Here is a 17735-nt window from a genome sequence, read left to right on the forward strand (position 1 = left end):
TACCAAGGCCAGAGTCATTCTTTCTTGGCACCTGGTGATGTGTGGGTAGCCAAATGCCTTGAATGGTCTGAACAGGGGCCTTTCCTGAGAAAGAAGTGTTGGCTCATTGCTGGCTCCTGACAACTACACAGAGATGGCCAAGGAGACCAGAGCTGAGACAGGACCGGCCACTGCTGGGGAACAAATTTTCACCCACCAGTCAGAGGTCAGAGTGGATAGATGCAGACCAAATACAGGGGTGGTTTGTGTGTCTCAGTGGGTGTGTGTTTCAATTTGGCATTTTGTCTCATGTTCTGAGATCATGTAGGAAAAACGTGTTTGTTGTTGTTGTTGTTGTTGTTGTTTGTTGGTTTGAAATGGACTGTTAACTAGTGAGTCTTTCTATAGAGTCAGTGGATCCCACTGGGTTTGTGGTTAAAGAGAGTAGAGAGAAGAATGCAGCCGTGAATGTGTCCTGTCTAGTGGAAATCTTTGCAGGACTCCTCAAGGCCAATTGATGAATGGACTGCTGCTTGTCTTGCAGATGGGAAACACCTACCAAGATCCCAAGTTCCTGTATTCTTCCAGAATTTTGGCCACTCTCTGAAGGGGTTCGTGTTTTTGTGAACAAGATGGGTACCACCTTCAAGCTGTGTGACAAGGCCATGGACTGGATTGCTGACGGGAATGCCAAGCATCTCAGAAAAGTAAAAATTAGCATGACTGGTAAGGATCTCTCTGGAGAATCCCTGCTTGCATAGATAGCCACCCAAGTTGCATGATTAGGAGCTGTCAGTGCCACAGTGTTCAATTAAAGAAAAGTTTTTCTCCAGGCTTCTTTCCTCCCTATTGTTCTGTTCCCCTGAATGTCAGGGAGGTGTTTGCCTTAGGGCACTCCTTTGGGAATCCTCCAGAAAAGAGTTTCAAACGGAAAGGAAGAGGCCCAATCTGTGCCTTTTAGGTAAAGTGCTTTGTAAAGGCTGTGTCTGAATCAGACTCTTGGCCCTGTGTGTGGCTGTGAATTACATTCTCAGCACCCCAGGAAACTCAAGAAAAATCCCATGTGTCCATGCACATCTCAAAGGATGAAAAAGAAGTGTAATATTGGACGAAGTCTCTTGCCTTCCTCTGGTCAGGCTCCTGACACCGATGAAGTAAGAACAGGGATCCTCTGGGTCAAATGAGTTGTTGCAAGCCATCCAGTAACTAGCACACAGGTGTTTGGGTGTTTTCATGAGTCCAGTACACATAAAGAATCTACCCCTGGCAGGCAGGAGGCCTCGAATTTGAGAAGCAGAGCAGTATTAACTACAGGCCCATTTTATCTATCCTGTTTCTCAGGAAGGGTGTCCAGGCCACCATGACATTTGGCACATGATGGGCATGAGCCCTTACTTTGCACACCATCTTAGACTGCTCCCCCTATGGAAACCCCCAGCCAGAATGTTATGATGAGTATCTGTATGGAAGAAGAGGAGGGCCATGTGGGAGTGTTTTTGTTAGAATAGTGGTCTTTTGTGTGGTGGTTGGAAAAGATGAGTGGGTCCACCTCAGCTTGAACTCTGGTGTGATGCCATTAGAGACTCAGTTCTGGAACTGATCTCAGAGAACTCTTGCCATGAATCGAGTTGGGATTTTACAAGGCCAGGCATTAGAGGAGCCCTTGGAAACTGAGATCTAGGCCGAGGGTGGCTTCCTCCACAGCACTGGGAATCTCAGCCAGGATTTCACATGATTTTGCTGTTAAAGCCTTTTCAGCTATAGTTGAGAGCCAAAACTCACATGAACCTCATATTTTAGACCCCCAATGGGCCTGGCTTCCTGTGACCTTTCGCCACTCCGTGAAAAGCCTTGCCTGCATGCGATCTCCAGAGCTTTTACTGAAAGGAGATTCCTCAGCCCTTAATGGCTCGTGAATGAATCAAAACCCACAGTGCCAACTTCTTCATTCTTGAGATATGGCTAGGCCAATAACATGAAGGTTTTGAGAATCCCATGACCAGAAATCCCCGGAGAACCTTGAGATCTCCTGTTGCTCATCATGACTGAACCCGCCATTGCCCTTTTTGACTGAGTGGAATTCATGACCATGGTGAAGAACAGAGATGTCAGTGAGTAGGAGCCAGCAGGGAACTGGGTCTGGAGCAATGGAGTGCAGGTGTGTGACCAACATCTGTGGTGAGCCCCTGTGGTTCTGTCATTGGTATCCAAATGACATGTGACTGACAAGGTGCAGCCAGCAGACCCTAAAATGTAAAGGCATGTGGTTGTGGGGAGAGGATCTGGTGCGATGCTCAGAATCAAGTTGCTATGCACAAGTGGGAAGGATATATGGGGTAGCAGCCCAGTTTGAGTTTTTTTCCGTCAGACCCTGACTCACCCCACGTGACAGAGCTCCCTCCAGAGCTGTGTCCCGTTTGGCCTTTATGTATTTCAAAAACAAACACCAGATTTCCAGGGAAGCTGCAAGAAATGCCATTAAAACTGGACTGTGAGCCAAACGCTTCACAATCCCCCCAGGGAGACACTCATACCCCAATGGCCACAGTTACCTACAAAGAGAGGATTCAGCTCTGCTGCCTCCTGTTCGTATTGGGAAATAGGAAACCATGTCCTCGTGTTCACATAGACTGAGACCAAGCTTTCCTGGTCTCACTGCAAAGGAAGCTAAATCACAAAGCTATATTTCTAGTGCACAAATGTCAGAGGCAGATAGTCAAGAAGTCATTAGGCCAGCAAAGTTCCATGTTTGTGGAATGTTTACCCTGTCCCCTACCATTGGGATCTCTTGTGCCACACCCAAGTTTGTGAGCTCCTCAGAATTTCCTATTCCAGATATGTATTCACAGATTTTGTTCCTCTTCTCCTCTCATTGAGTCTTATTTGGGGTGATAGTAATGTCAAGGCATTGTGGTGGATGACAGTGGAAGATTGTTATGTGGCACGTGTTCGCATATATCTTAGACTCATTTCTCATTTTGCCCTTTGAAATATTGAATCTCTGTGTCAATCCTTATACTACCTTGATTCTTTAATGTCCATCTGGGTGGATTTATAATCAACTTTTCACAAGATATTTCTGAGAAATGTACATTTTCTTGACATACATATTCATTTCTGAATTCTCAAAATGAACTTCAGTGAATATTGAGTACTAACCCTAATATTTCTTCAGTAAGTGACCCAGTTTAACATCAATGAAAGTCTATTCATACGGGACGTGATGTGTATTTTGAAGTAAATTTTCATTCAAAATTGTTAAATTCCTATTTCTTCGTATCATAGGATGTATCATTTCATCCAATATTCACAAATTGACATGCATGTGATTCACTTACATTCACTCCCTGTATCAGAACCCATGTATTTCTCCATGTTGCTTTACTTGCTTTTTCATGAGATTTCTTTTATAAAACATTACTTTTGAGTTCCATCATCATTTTCGAAGCAAAACTCACAGTTTGGTGTAATTAGTAACCCTAATATTACCACTAGACGTACACCTACTTGGATTGAATGTTTATCTGAATACCAGATTTCATGTATTTTTTAAAATATCAATTCAATCCATTATTTAAAATAGTAACCAGTTATATTTTTTATTCACCCTATGGTCTATTCATGCATCATCTCTATATACGTAAACCCAGGGTGCACCTATTTTTATCCCCAAACTCTAAATGACAGGGTTTGAAAACATGCTCCCAGAAATGGTGGAAGAAATACACATGTCACCTCCTCCCTGTATTCCTTTCATCACATCATCTTCTGGACACCAAATGCAAAACTCACACTCACCTTATGATTCTTCCAAAGCCTGATTTTAATGAGAGCATGGATTACTAAAATCATCTAAGTCCGCTTTGCCTATTGTTTTCAATATTCAATCCTATGGTGAGCGTACACTTGTTTCTTCCTAGGATAGTGTATTCAACCACCCCCCTGTTGAAAATATCCCTGATCTTATCACTCATTTTGTACTTTGCCCGATCTCCTAACATCCCAATTGATATCTATTTCCCCAAGTGCCTTGTTGTGACTGACTCTTCATGTGTGCTGACATTCCCATTTACACTCTAATAGCAATTCATTCGATTGCAAAAAGGGCCTTTTGCCCAAATCCTAAACTCACTCTTCTTCCTTACCCTACACTGGAATCCTGTCTACTATCTCAATATCACTGGAAGTTCTCTTTCACATTCAGTGGTCCCAGGTCCAAGATCTTATGCCATTGTATATGGATTTAGAGGATTCACCTCTGCAGAACATCATTCAAAACTATGTATCCAAATCAAGGGCCCAACACCCTTGTGTGCTTCAGCTCTTACCTAGTTTTCACCTTCCATTCTTATAAATATCCCAGTTGCCCAATCCCCATATTCATCCAGCAGAATGACTCCTAAGCCAAATCGAACCTGATATGACCCTGAAGCAGACTCTGTTCCCTCAATCTATTTTCACATAACAGCAGGTCCTGAGTTGATCTTGCCATACAGGTATGTAGGGAATCCTCCAGCTGCTGAGAAGCTCAAAGGTAGATGCAGAAATGATCCCTGGAGCCAATGTAGGCAGCTAGGTAGGACCTGTGAGGTCTAAAGTCATCTTCCATGGCCAACAACCCAGTGAGGATGAAGGGATGTGGCTGAATCAGCCTCTCTCTTCTCAATGCAGGGAAGATGGACACAATCAGGCCTGGGTGGGTTGCTGATCCCGGGCTCCTAGGGTATATAGACCTTTATGACTTGTGAAAATGTCACAGGAAGGTGGGGCAGCCTCCCTCTCATGGGACCCTTGGAAACAACTGTTAGGACAAAGTGGTTGCCAAGGCAGTGACCTCATTCACTTCCCTGAAGGAAGTGACCTCACCTCACTTCCTTGGTGATGGAACTCTCTGAACGTGGGATCCAGGAGGCGAGGCACCCAGAGGCAATTCCAGTCCCAGTGGGCTCCCTTGTTTTTTCTGTACCAAGGCCAGAGTCATTCTTTCTTGGCACCTGGTGATGTGTGGGTAGCCAAATGCCTTGAATGGTCTGAACAGGGGCCTTTCCTGAGAAAGAAGTGTTGGCTCATTGCTGGCTCCTGACAACTACACAGAGATGGCCAAGGAGACCAGAGCTGAGACAGGACCGGCCACTGCTGGGGAACAAATTTTCACCCACCAGTCAGAGGTCAGAGTGGATAGATGCAGACCAAATACAGGGGTGGTTTGTGTGTCTCAGTGGGTGTGTGTTTCAATTTGGCATTTTGTCTCATGTTCTGAGATCATGTAGGAAAAACGTGTTTGTTGTTGTTGTTGTTGTTGTTGTTGTTTGTTGGTTTGAAATGGACTGTTAACTAGTGAGTCTTTCTATAGAGTCAGTGGATCCCACTGGGTTTGTGGTTAAAGAGAGTAGAGAGAAGAATGCAGCCGTGATTGTGTCCTGTCTAGTGGAAATCTTTGCAGGACTCCTCAAGGCCAATTGATGAATGGACTGCTGCTTGTCTTGCAGATGGGAAACACCTACCAAGATCCCAAGTTCCTGTATTCTTCCAGAATTTTGGCCACTCTCTGAAGGGGTTCGTGTTTTTGTGAACAAGATGGGTACCACCTTCAAGCTCTGTGACAAGGCCATGGACTGGATTGCTGACGGGAATGCCAAGCATCTCAGAAAAGTAAAAATTAGCATGACTGGTAAGGATCTCTCTGGAGAATCCCTGCTTGCATAGATAGCCACCCAAGTTGCATGATTAGGAGCTGTCAGTGCCACAGTGTTCAATTAAAGAAAAGTTTTTCTCCAGGCTTCTTTCCTCCCTATTGTTCTGTTCCCCTGAATGTCAGGGAGGTGTTTGCCTTAGGGCACTCCTTTGGGAATCCTCCAGAAAAGAGTTTCAAACGGAAAGGAAGAGGCCCAATCTGTGCCTTTTAGGTAAAGTGCTTTGTAAAGGCTGTGTCTGAATCAGACTCTTGGCCCTGTGTGTGGCTGTGAATTACATTCTCAGCACCCCAGGAAACTCAAGAAAAATCTCATGTGTCCATGCACATCTAAAAGGATGAAAAAGAAGTGTAATATTGGACGAAGTCTCTTGCCTTCCTCTGGTCAGGCTCCTGACACCGATGAAGTAAGAACAGGGATCCTCTGGGTCAAATGAGTTGTTGCAAGCCATCCAGTAACTAGCACACAGGTGTTTGGGTGTTTTCATGAGTCCAGTACACATAAAGAATCTACCCCTGGCAGGCAGGAGGCCTCGAATTTGAGAAGCAGAGCAGTATTAACTACAGGCCCATTTTATCTATCCTGTTTCTCAGGAAGGGTGTCCAGGCCACCATGACATTTGGCACATGATGGGCATGAGCCCTTACTTTGCACACCATCTTAGACTGCTCCCCCTATGGAAACCCCCAGCCAGAATGTTATGATGAGTATCTGTATGGAAGAAGAGGAGGGCCATGTGGGAGTGTTTTTGTTAGAATAGTGGTCTTTTGTGTGGTGGTTGGAAAAGATGAGTGGGTCCACCTCAGCTTGAACTCTGGTGTGATGCCATTAGAGACTCAGTTCTGGAACTGATCTCAGAGAACTCTTGCCATGAATCGAGTTGGGATTTTACAAGGCCAGGCATTAGAGGAGCCCTTGGAAACTGAGATCTAGGCCGAGGGTGGCTTCCTCCACAGCACTGGGAATCTCAGCCAGGATTTCACATGATTTTGCTGTTAAAGCCTTTTCAGCTATAGTTGAGAGCCAAAACTCACATGAACCTCATATTTTAGACCCCCAATGGGCCTGGCTTCCTGTGACCTTTCGCCACTCCGTGAAAAGCCTTGCCTGCATGCGATCTCCAGAGCTTTTACTGAAAGGAGATTCCTCAGCCCTTAATGGCTCGTGAATGAATCAAAACCCACAGTGCCAACTTCTTCATTCTTGAGATATGGCTAGGCCAATAACATGAAGGTTTTGAGAATCCCATGACCAGAAATCCCCGGAGAACCTTTAGATCTCCTGTTGCTCATCATGACTGAACCCGCCATTGCCCTTTTTGACTGAGTGGAATTCATGACCATGGTGAAGAACAGAGATGTCAGTGAGTAGGAGCCAGCAGGGAACTGGGTCTGGAGCAATGGAGTGCAGGTGTGTGACCAACATCTGTGGTGAGCCCCTGTGGTTCTGTCATTGGTATCCAAATGACATGTGACTGACAAGGTGCAGCCAGCAGGCCCTAAAATGTAAAGGCATGTGGTTGCGGGGAGAGGATCTGGTGCGATGCTCAGAATCAAGTTGCTATGCACAAGTGGGAAAGATATATGGGGTAGCAGCCCAGTTTGTGTTTTTTTCCGTCAGACCCTGACTCACCCCACGTGACAGAGCTCCCTCCAGCGCTGTGTCCCGGTTGACCTTTATATATTTCAAAAACAAACACCAGATTTCCAGGGAAGCTGCAAGAAATGCCATTAAAACTGGACTGTGAGCCAAAGGCTTCACAATCCCCCCAGGGAGACACTCATACCCCAATGGCCACAGTTACCTACAAAGAGAGGATTCAGCTCTGCTGCCTCCTGTTCGTATTGGGAAATAGGAAACCATGTCCTCGTGTTCACATAGACTGAGACCAAGCTTTCCTGGTCTCACTGCAAAGGAAGCTAAATCACAAAGCTATATTTCTAGTGCACAAATGTCAGAGGCAGATAGTCAAGAAGTCATTAGGCCAGCAAAGTTCCATGTTTGTGGAATGTTTACCCTGTCCCCTACCATTGGGATCTCTTGTGCCACACCCAAGTTTGTGAGCTCCTCAGAATTTCCTATTCCAGATATGTATTCACAGATTTTGTTCCTCTTCTCCTCTCATTGTGTCTTATTTGGGGTGATAGTAATGTCAAGGCATTGTGGTGGATGACAGTGGAAGATTGTTATGTGGCACGTGTTCGCATATATCTTAGACTCATTTCTCATTTTGCCCTTTGAAATATTGAATCTCTGTGTCAATACTTATACTACCTTGATTCTTTAATGTCCATCTGGGTGGATTTATAATCAACTTTTCACAAGATATTTCTGAGAAATGTACATTTTCTTGACATACATATTCATTTCTGAATTCTCAAAATGAACTTCAGTGAATATTGAGTACTAACCCTAATATTTCTTCAGTAAGTGACCCAGTTTAACATCAATGAAAGTCTATTCATACGGGACGTGATGTGTATTTTGAAGTAAATTTTCATTCAAAATTGTTAAATTCCTATTTCTTCGTATCATAGGATGTATCATTTCATCCAATATTCACAAATTGACATGCATGTGATTCACTTACATTCACTCCCTGTATCAGAACCCATGTATTTCTCCATGTTGCTTTACTTGCTTTTTCATGAGATTTCTTTTATAAAACATTACTTTTGAATTCCATCATCATTTTCGAAGCAAAACTCACAGTTTGGTGTAATTAGTAACCCTAATATTACCACTAGACGTACACCTACTTGAATTGAATGTTTATCTGAATACCAGATTTCATGTATTTTTTAAAATATCAATTCAATCCATTATTTAAAATAGTAACCAGTTATATTTTTTATTCACCCTATGGTCTATTCATGCATCATCTCTATATACGTAAACCCAGGGTGCACCTATTTTTATCCCCAAACTCTAAATGACAGGGTTTGAAAACATGCTCCCAGAAATGGTGGAAGAAATACACATGTCACCTCCTCCCTGTATTCCTTTCATCACATCATCTTCTGGACACCAAATGCAAAACTCACACTCACCTTATGATTCTTCCAAAGCCTGATTTTAATGAGAGCATGGATTACTAAAATCATCTAAGTCCGCTTTGCCTATTGTTTTCAATATTCAATCCTATGGTGAGCGTACACTTGTTTCTTCGTAGGATAGTGTATTCAACCACCCCCCTGTTGAAAATATCCCTGATCTTATCACTCATTTTGTACTTTGCCCGATCTCCTAACATCCCAATTGATATCTATTTCCCCAAGTGCCTTGTTGTGACTGACTCTTCATGTGTGCTGACATTCCCATTTACACTCTAATAGCAATTCATTCGATTGCAAAAAGGGCCTTTTGCCCAAATCCTAAACTCACTCTTCTTCCTTACCCTACACTGGAATCCTGTCTACTATCTCAATATCACTGGAAGTTCTCTTTCACATTCAGTGGTCCCAGGTCCAAGATCTTATGCCATTGTATATGGATTTAGAGGATTCACCTCTGCAGAACATCATTCAAAACTATGTATCCAAATCAAGGGCCCAACACCCTTGTGTGCTTCAGCTCTTACCTAGTTTTCACCTTCCATTCTTATAAATATCCCAGTTGCCCAATCCCCGTATTCATCCAGCAGAATGACTCCTAAGCCAAATCGAACCTGATATGACCCTGAAGCAGACTCTGTTCCCTCAATCTATTTTCACATAACAGCAGGTCCTGAGTTGATCTTGCCATACAGGTATGTAGGGAATCCTCCAGCTGCTGAGAAGCTCAAAGGTAGATGCAGAAATGATCCCTGGAGCCAATGTAGGCAGCTAGGTAGGACCTGTGAGGTCTAAAGTCATCTTCCATGGCCAACAACCCAGTGAGGATGAAGGGATGTGGCTGAATCAGCCTCTCTCTTCTCAATGCAGGGAAGATGGACACAATCAGGCCTGGGTGGGTTGCTGATCCCGGGCTCCTAGGGTATATAGACCTTTATGACTTGTGAAAATGTCACAGGAAGGTGGGGCAGCCTCCCTCTCATGGGACCCTTGGAAACAACTGTTAGGACAAAGTGGTTGCCAAGGCAGTGACCTCATTCACTTCCCTGAAGGAAGTGACCTCACCTCACTTCCTTGGTGATGGAACTCTCTGAACGTGGGATCCAGGAGGCGAGGCACCCAGAGGCAATTCCAGTCCCAGTGGGCTCCCTTGTTTTTTCTGTACCAAGGCCAGAGTCATTCTTTCTTGGCACCTGGTGATGTGTGGGTAGCCAAATGCCTTGAATGGTCTGAACAGGGGCCTTTCCTGAGAAAGAAGTGTTGGCTCATTGCTGGCTCCTGACAACTACACAGAGATGGCCAAGGAGACCAGAGCTGAGACAGGACCGGCCACTGCTGGGGAACAAATTTTCACCCACCAGTCAGAGGTCAGAGTGGATAGATGCAGACCAAATACAGGGGTGGTTTGTGTGTCTCAGTGGGTGTGTGTTTCAATTTGGCATTTTGTCTCATGTTCTGAGATCATGTAGGAAAAACGTGTTTGTTGTTGTTGTTGTTGTTGTTGTTTGTTGGTTTGAAATGGACTGTTAACTAGTGAGTCTTTCTATAGAGTCAGTGGATCCCACTGGGTTTGTGGTTAAAGAGAGTAGAGAGAAGAATGCAGCCGTGAATGTGTCCTGTCTAGTGGAAATCTTTGCAGGACTCCTCAAGGCCAATTGATGAATGGACTGCTGCTTGTCTTGCAGATGGGAAACACCTACCAAGATCCCAAGTTCCTGTATTCTTCCAGAATTTTGGCCACTCTCTGAAGGGGTTCGTGTTTTTGTGAACAAGATGGGTACCACCTTCAAGCTGTGTGACAAGGCCATGGACTGGATTGCTGACGGGAATGCCAAGCATCTCAGAAAAGTAAAAATTAGCATGACTGGTAAGGATCTCTCTGGAGAATCCCTGCTTGCATAGATAGCCACCCAAGTTGCATGATTAGGAGCTGTCAGTGCCACAGTGTTCAATTAAAGAAAAGTTTTTCTCCAGGCTTCTTTCCTCCCTATTGTTCTGTTCCCCTGAATGTCATGGAGGTGTTTGCCTTAGGGCACTCCTTTGGGAATCCTCCAGAAAAGAGTTTCAAACGGAAAGGAAGAGGCCCAATCTGTGCCTTTTAGGTAAAGTGCTTTGTAAAGGCTGTGTCTGAATCAGACTCTTGGCCCTGTGTGTGGCTGTGAATTACATTCTCAGCACCCCAGGAAACTCAAGAAAAATCCCATGTGTCCATGCACATCTAAAAGGATGAAAAAGAAGTGTAATATTGGACGAAGTCTCTTGCCTTCCTCTGGTCAGGCTCCTGACACCGATGAAGTAAGAACAGGGATCCTCTGCGTCAAATGAGTTGTTGCAAGCCATCCAGTAACTAGCACACAGGTGTTTGGGTGTTTTCATGAGTCCAGTACACATAAAGAATCTACCCCTGGCAGGCAGGAGGCCTCGAATTTGAGAAGCAGAGCAGTATTAACTACAGGCCCATTTTATCTATCCTGTTTCTCAGGAAGGGTGTCCAGGCCACCATGACATTTGGCACATGATGGGCATGAGCCCTTACTTTGCACACCATCTTAGACTGCTCCCCCTATGGAAACCCCCAGCCAGAATGTTATGATGAGTATCTGTATGGAAGAAGAGGAGGGCCATGTGGGAGTGTTTTTGTTAGAATAGTGGTCTTTTGTGTGGTGGTTGGAAAAGATGAGTGGGTCCACCTCAGCTTGAACTCTGGTGTGATGCCATTAGAGACTCAGTTCTGGAACTGATCTCAGAGAACTCTTGCCATGAATCGAGTTGGGATTTTACAAGGCCAGGCATTAGAGGAGCCCTTGGAAACTGAGATCTAGGCCTAGGGTGGCTTCCTCCACAGCACTGGGAATCTCAGCCAGGATTTCACATGATTTTGCTGTTAAAGCCTTTTCAGCTATAGTTGAGAGCCAAAACTCACATGAACCTCATATTTTAGACCCCCAATGGGCCTGGATTCCTGTGACCTTTCGCCACTCCGTGAAAAGCCTTGCCTGCATGCGATCTCCAGAGCTTTTACTGAAAGGAGATTCCTCAGCCCTTAATGGCTCGTGAATGAATCAAAACCCACAGTGCCAACTTCTTCATTCTTGAGATATGGCTAGGCCAATAACATGAAGGTTTTGAGAATCCCATGACCAGAAATCCCCGGAGAACCTTGAGATCTCCTGTTGCTCATCATGACTGAACCCGCCATTGCCCTTTTTGACTGAGTGGAATTCATGACCATGGTGAAGAACAGAGATGTCAGTGAGTAGGAGCCAGCAGGGAACTGGGTCTGGAGCAATGGAGTGCAGGTGTGTGACCAACATCTGTGGTGAGCCCCTGTGGTTCTGTCATTGGTATCCAAATGACATGTGACTGACAAGGTGCAGCCAGCAGACCCTAAAATGTAAAGGCATGTTGTTGTGGGGAGAGGATCTGGTGCGATGCTCAGAATCAAGTTGCTACGCACAAGTGGGAAAGATATATGGGGTAGCAGCCCAGTTTGTGTTTTTTTCCGTCAGACCCTGACTCACCCCACGTGACAGAGCTCCCTCCAGCGCTGTGTCCCGGTTGACCTTTATATATTTCAAAAACAAACACCAGATTTCCAGGGAAGCTGCAAGAAATGCCATTAAAACTGGACTGTGAGCCAAAGGCTTCACAATCCCCCCAGGGAGACACTCATACCCCAATGGCCACAGTTACCTACAAAGAGAGGATTCAGCTCTGCTGCCTCCTGTTCGTATTGGGAAATAGGAAACCATGTCCTCGTGTTCACATAGACTGAGACCAAGCTTTCCTGGTCTCACTGCAAAGGAAGCTAAATCACAAAGCTATATTTCTAGTGCACAAATGTCAGAGGCAGATAGTCAAGAAGTCATTAGGCCAGCAAAGTTCCATGTTTGTGGAATGTTTACCCTGTTCCCTACCATTGGGATCTCTTGTGCCACACCCAAGTTTGTGAGCTCCTCAGAATTTCCTATTCCAGATATGTATTCACAGATTTTGTTCCTCTTCTCCTCTCATTGTGTCTTATTTGGGGTGATAGTAATGTCAAGGCATTGTGGTGGATGACAGTGGAAGATTGTTATGTGGCACGTGTTCGCATATATCTTAGACTCATTTCTCATTTTGCCCTTTGAAATATTGAATCTCTGTGTCAATACTTATACTACCTTGATTCTTTAATGTCCATCTGGGTGGATTTATAATCAACTTTTCACAAGATATTTCTCAGAAATGTACATTTTCTTGACATACATATTCATTTCTGAATTCTCAAAATGAACTTCAGTGAATATTGAGTACTAACCCTAATATTTCTTCAGTAAGTGACCCAGTTTAACATCAATGAAAGTCTATTCATACGGGACGTGATGTGTATTTTGAAGTAAATTTTCATTCAAAATTGTTAAATTCCTATTTCTTCGTATCATAGGATGTATCATTTCATCCAATATTCACAAATTGACATGCATGTGATTCACTTACATTCACTCCCTGTATCAGAACCCATGTATTTCTCCATGTTGCTTTACTTGCTTTTTCATGAGATTTCTTTTATAAAACATTACTTTTGAGTTCCATCATCATTTTCGAAGCAAAACTCACAGTTTGGTGTAATTAGTAACCCTAATATTACCACTAGACGTACACCTACTTGGATTGAATGTTTATCTGAATACCAGATTTCATGTATTTTTTAAAATATCAATTCAATCCATTATTTAAAATAGTAACCAGTTATATTTTTTATTCACCCTATGGTCTATTCATGCATCATCTCTATATACGTAAACCCAGGGTGCACCTATTTTTATCCCCAAACTCTAAATGACAGGGTTTGAAAACATGCTCCCAGAAATGGTGGAAGAAATACACATGTCACCTCCTCCCTGTATTCCTTTCATCACATCATCTTCTGGACACCAAATGCAAAACTCACACTCACCTTATGATTCTTCCAAAGCCTGATTTTAATGAGAGCATGGATTACTAAAATCATCTAAGTCCGCTTTGCCTATTGTTTTCAATATTCAATCCTATGGTGAGCGTACACTTGTTTCTTCCTAGGATAGTGTATTCAACCACCCCCCTGTTGAAAATATCCCTGATCTTATCACTCATTTTGTACTTTGCCCGATCTCCTAACATCCCAATTGATATCTATTTCCCCAAGTGCCTTGTTGTGACTGACTCTTCATGTGTGCTGACATTCCCATTTACACTCTAATAGAAATTCATTCGATTGCAAAAAGGGCCTTTTGCCCAAATCCTAAACTCACTCTTCTTCCTTACCCTACACTGGAATCCTGTCTACTATCTCAATATCACTGGAAGTTCTCTTTCACATTCAGTGGTCCCAGGTCCAAGATCTTATGCCATTGTATATGGATTTAGAGGATTCACCTCTGCAGAACATCATTCAAAACTATGTATCCAAATCAAGGGCCCAACACCCTTGTGTGCTTCAGCTCTTACCTAGTTTTCACCTTCCATTCTTATAAATATCCCAGTTGCCCAATCCCCGTATTCATCCAGCAGAATGACTCCTAAGCCAAATCGAACCTGATATGACCCTGAAGCAGACTCTGTTCCCTCAATCTATTTTCACATAACAGCAGGTCCTGAGTTGATCTTGCCATACAGGTATGTAGGGAATCCTCCAGCTGCTGAGAAGCTCAAAGGTAGATGCAGAAATGATCCCTGGAGCCAATGTAGGCAGCTAGGTAGGACCTGTGAGGTCTAAAGTCATCTTCCATGGCCAACAACCCAGTGAGGATGAAGGGATGTGGCTGAACCAGCCTCTCTCTTCTCAATGCAGGGAAGATGGACACAATCAGGCCTGGGTGGGTTGCTGATCCCGGGCTCCTAGGGTATATAGACCTTTATGACTTGTGAAAATGTCACAGGAAGGTGGGGCAGCCTCCCTCTCATGGGACCCTTGGAAACAACTGTTAGGACAAAGTGGTTGCCAAGGCAGTGACCTCATTCACTTCCCTGAAGGAAGTGACCTCACCTCACTTCCTTGGTGATGGAACTCTCTGAACGTGGGATCCAGGAGGCGAGGCACCCAGAGGCAATTCCAGTCCCAGTGGGCTCCCTTGTTTTTTCTGTACCAAGGCCAGAGTCATTCTTTCTTGGCACCTGGTGATGTGTGGGTAGCCAAATGCCTTGAATGGTCTGAACAGGGGCCTTTCCTGAGAAAGAAGTGTTGGCTCATTGCTGGCTCCTGACAACTACACAGAGATGGCCAAGGAGACCAGAGCTGAGACAGGACCGGCCACTGCTGGGGAACAAATTTTCACCCACCAGTCAGAGGTCAGAGTGGATAGATGCAGACCAAATACAGGGGTGGTTTGTGTGTCTCAGTGGGTGTGTGTTTCAATTTGGCATTTTGTCTCATGTTCTGAGATCATGTAGGAAAAACGTGTTTGTTGTTGTTGTTGTTGTTGTTGTTTGTTGGTTTGAAATGGACTGTTAACTAGTGAGTCTTTCTATAGAGTCAGTGGATCCCACTGGGTTTGTGGTTAAAGAGAGTAGAGAGAAGAATGCAGCCGTGAATGTGTCCTGTCTAGTGGAAATCTTTGCAGGACTCCTCAAGGCCAATTGATGAATGGACTGCTGCTTGTCTTGCAGATGGGAAACACCTACCAAGATCCCAAGTTCCTGTATTCTTCCAGAATTTTGGCCACTCTCTGAAGGGGTTCGTGTTTTTGTGAACAAGATGGGTACCACCTTCAAGCTCTGTGACAAGGCCATGGACTGGATTGCTGACGGGAATGCCAAGCATCTCAGAAAAGTAAAAATTAGCATGACTGGTAAGGATCTCTCTGGAGAATCCCTGCTTGCATAGATAGCCACCCAAGTTGCATGATTAGGAGCTGTCAGTGCCACAGTGTTCAATTAAAGAAAAGTTTTTCTCCAGGCTTCTTTCCTCCCTATTGTTCTGTTCCCCTGAATGTCAGGGAGGTGTTTGCCTTAGGGCACTGCTTTGGGAATCCTCCAGAAAAGAGTTTCAAACGGAAAGGAAGAGGCCCAATCTGTGCCTTTTAGGTAAAGTGCTTTGTAAAGGCTGTGTCTGAATCAGACTCTTGGCCCTGTGTGTGGCTGTGAATTACATTCTCAGCACCCCAGGAAACTCAAGAAAAATCCCATGTGTCCATGCACATCTCAAAGGATGAAAAAGAAGTGTAATATTGGACGAAGTCTCTTGCCTTCCTCTGGTCAGGCTCCTGACACCGATGAAGTAAGAACAGGGATCCTCTGGGTCAAATGAGTTGTTGCAAGCCATCCAGTAACTAGCACACAGGTGTTTGGGTGTTTTCATGAGTCCAGTACACATAAAGAATCTACCCCTGGCAGGCAGGAGGCCTCGAATTTGAGAAGCAGAGCAGTATTAACTACAGGCCCATTTTATCTATCCTGTTTCTCAGGAAGGGTGTCCAGGCCACCATGACATTTGGCACATGATGGGCATGAGCCCTTACTTTGCACACCATCTTAGACTGCTCCCCCTATGGAAACCCCCAGCCAGAATGTTATGATGAGTATCTGTATGGAAGAAGAGGAGGGCCATGTGGGAGTGTTTTTGTTAGAATAGTGGTCTTTTGTGTGGTGGTTGGAAAAGATGAGTGGGTCCACCTCAGCTTGAACTCTGGTGTGATGCCATTAGAGACTCAGTTCTGGAACTGATCTCAGAGAACTCTTGCCATGAATCGAGTTGGGATTTTACAAGGCCAGGCATTAGAGGAGCCCTTGGAAACTGAGATCTAGGCCGAGGGTGGCTTCCTCCACAGCACTGGGAATCTCAGCCAGGATTTCACATGATTTTGCTGTTAAAGCCTTTTCAGCTATAGTTGAGAGCCAAAACTCACATGAACCTCATATTTTAGACCCCCAATGGGCCTGGCTTCCTGTGACCTTTCGCCACTCCGTGAAAAGCCTTGCCTGCATGCGATCTCCAGAGCTTTTACTGAAAGGAGATTCCTCAGCCCTTAATGGCTCGTGAATGAATCAAAACCCACAGTGCCAACTTCTTCATTCTTGAGATATGGCTAGGCCAATAACATGAAGGTTTTGAGAATCCCATGACCAGAAATCCCCGGAGAACCCTTAGATCTCCTGTTGCTCATCATGACTGAACCCGCCATTGCCGTTTTTGACTGAGTGGAATTCATGACCATGGTGAAGAACAGAGATGTCAGTGAGTAGGAGCCAGCAGGGAACTGGGTCTGGAGCAATGGAGTGCAGGTGTGTGACCAACATCTGTGGTGAGCCCCTGTGGTTCTGTCATTGGTATCCAAATGACATGTGACTGACAAGGTGCAGCCAGCAGACCCTAAAATGTAAAGGCATGTGGTTGTGGGGAGAGGATCTGGTGCGATGCTCAGAATCAAGTTGCTACGCACAAGTGGGAAAGATATATGGGGTAGCAGCCCAGTTTGTGTTTTTTTTCCGTCAGACCCTGACTCACCCCACGTGACAGAGCTCCCTCCAGCGCTGTGTCCCGGTTGACCTTTATATATTTCAAAAACAAACACCAGATTTCCAGGGAAGCTGCAAGAAATGCCATTAAAACTGGACTGTGTTCCAAAGGCTTCACAATCCCCCCAGGGAGACACTCATACCCCAATGGCCACAGTTACCTACAAAGAGAGGATTCAGCTCTGCTGCCTCCTGTTCGTATTGGGAAATAGGAAACCATGTCCTCGTGTTCACATAGACTGAGACCAAGCTTTCCTGGTCTCACTGCAAAGGAAGCTAAATCACAAAGCTATAGTTCTAGTGCACAAATGTCAGAGGCAGATAGTCAAGAAGTCATTAAGCCAGCAAAGTTCCATGTTTGTGGAATGTTTACCCTGTCCCCTACCATTGGGATCTCTTGTGCCACACCCAAGTTTGTGAGCTCCTCAGAATTTCCTATTCCAGATATGTATTCACAGATTTTGTTCCTCTTCTCCTCTCATTGTGTCTTATTTGGGGTGATAGTAATGTCAAGGCATTGTGGTGGATGACAGTG

This window comes from Urocitellus parryii, unplaced genomic scaffold (genome assembly GCF_045843805.1).
Source record: "Urocitellus parryii isolate mUroPar1 unplaced genomic scaffold, mUroPar1.hap1 Scaffold_86, whole genome shotgun sequence".
NCBI lineage: Eukaryota > Metazoa > Chordata > Mammalia > Rodentia > Sciuridae > Urocitellus > Urocitellus parryii.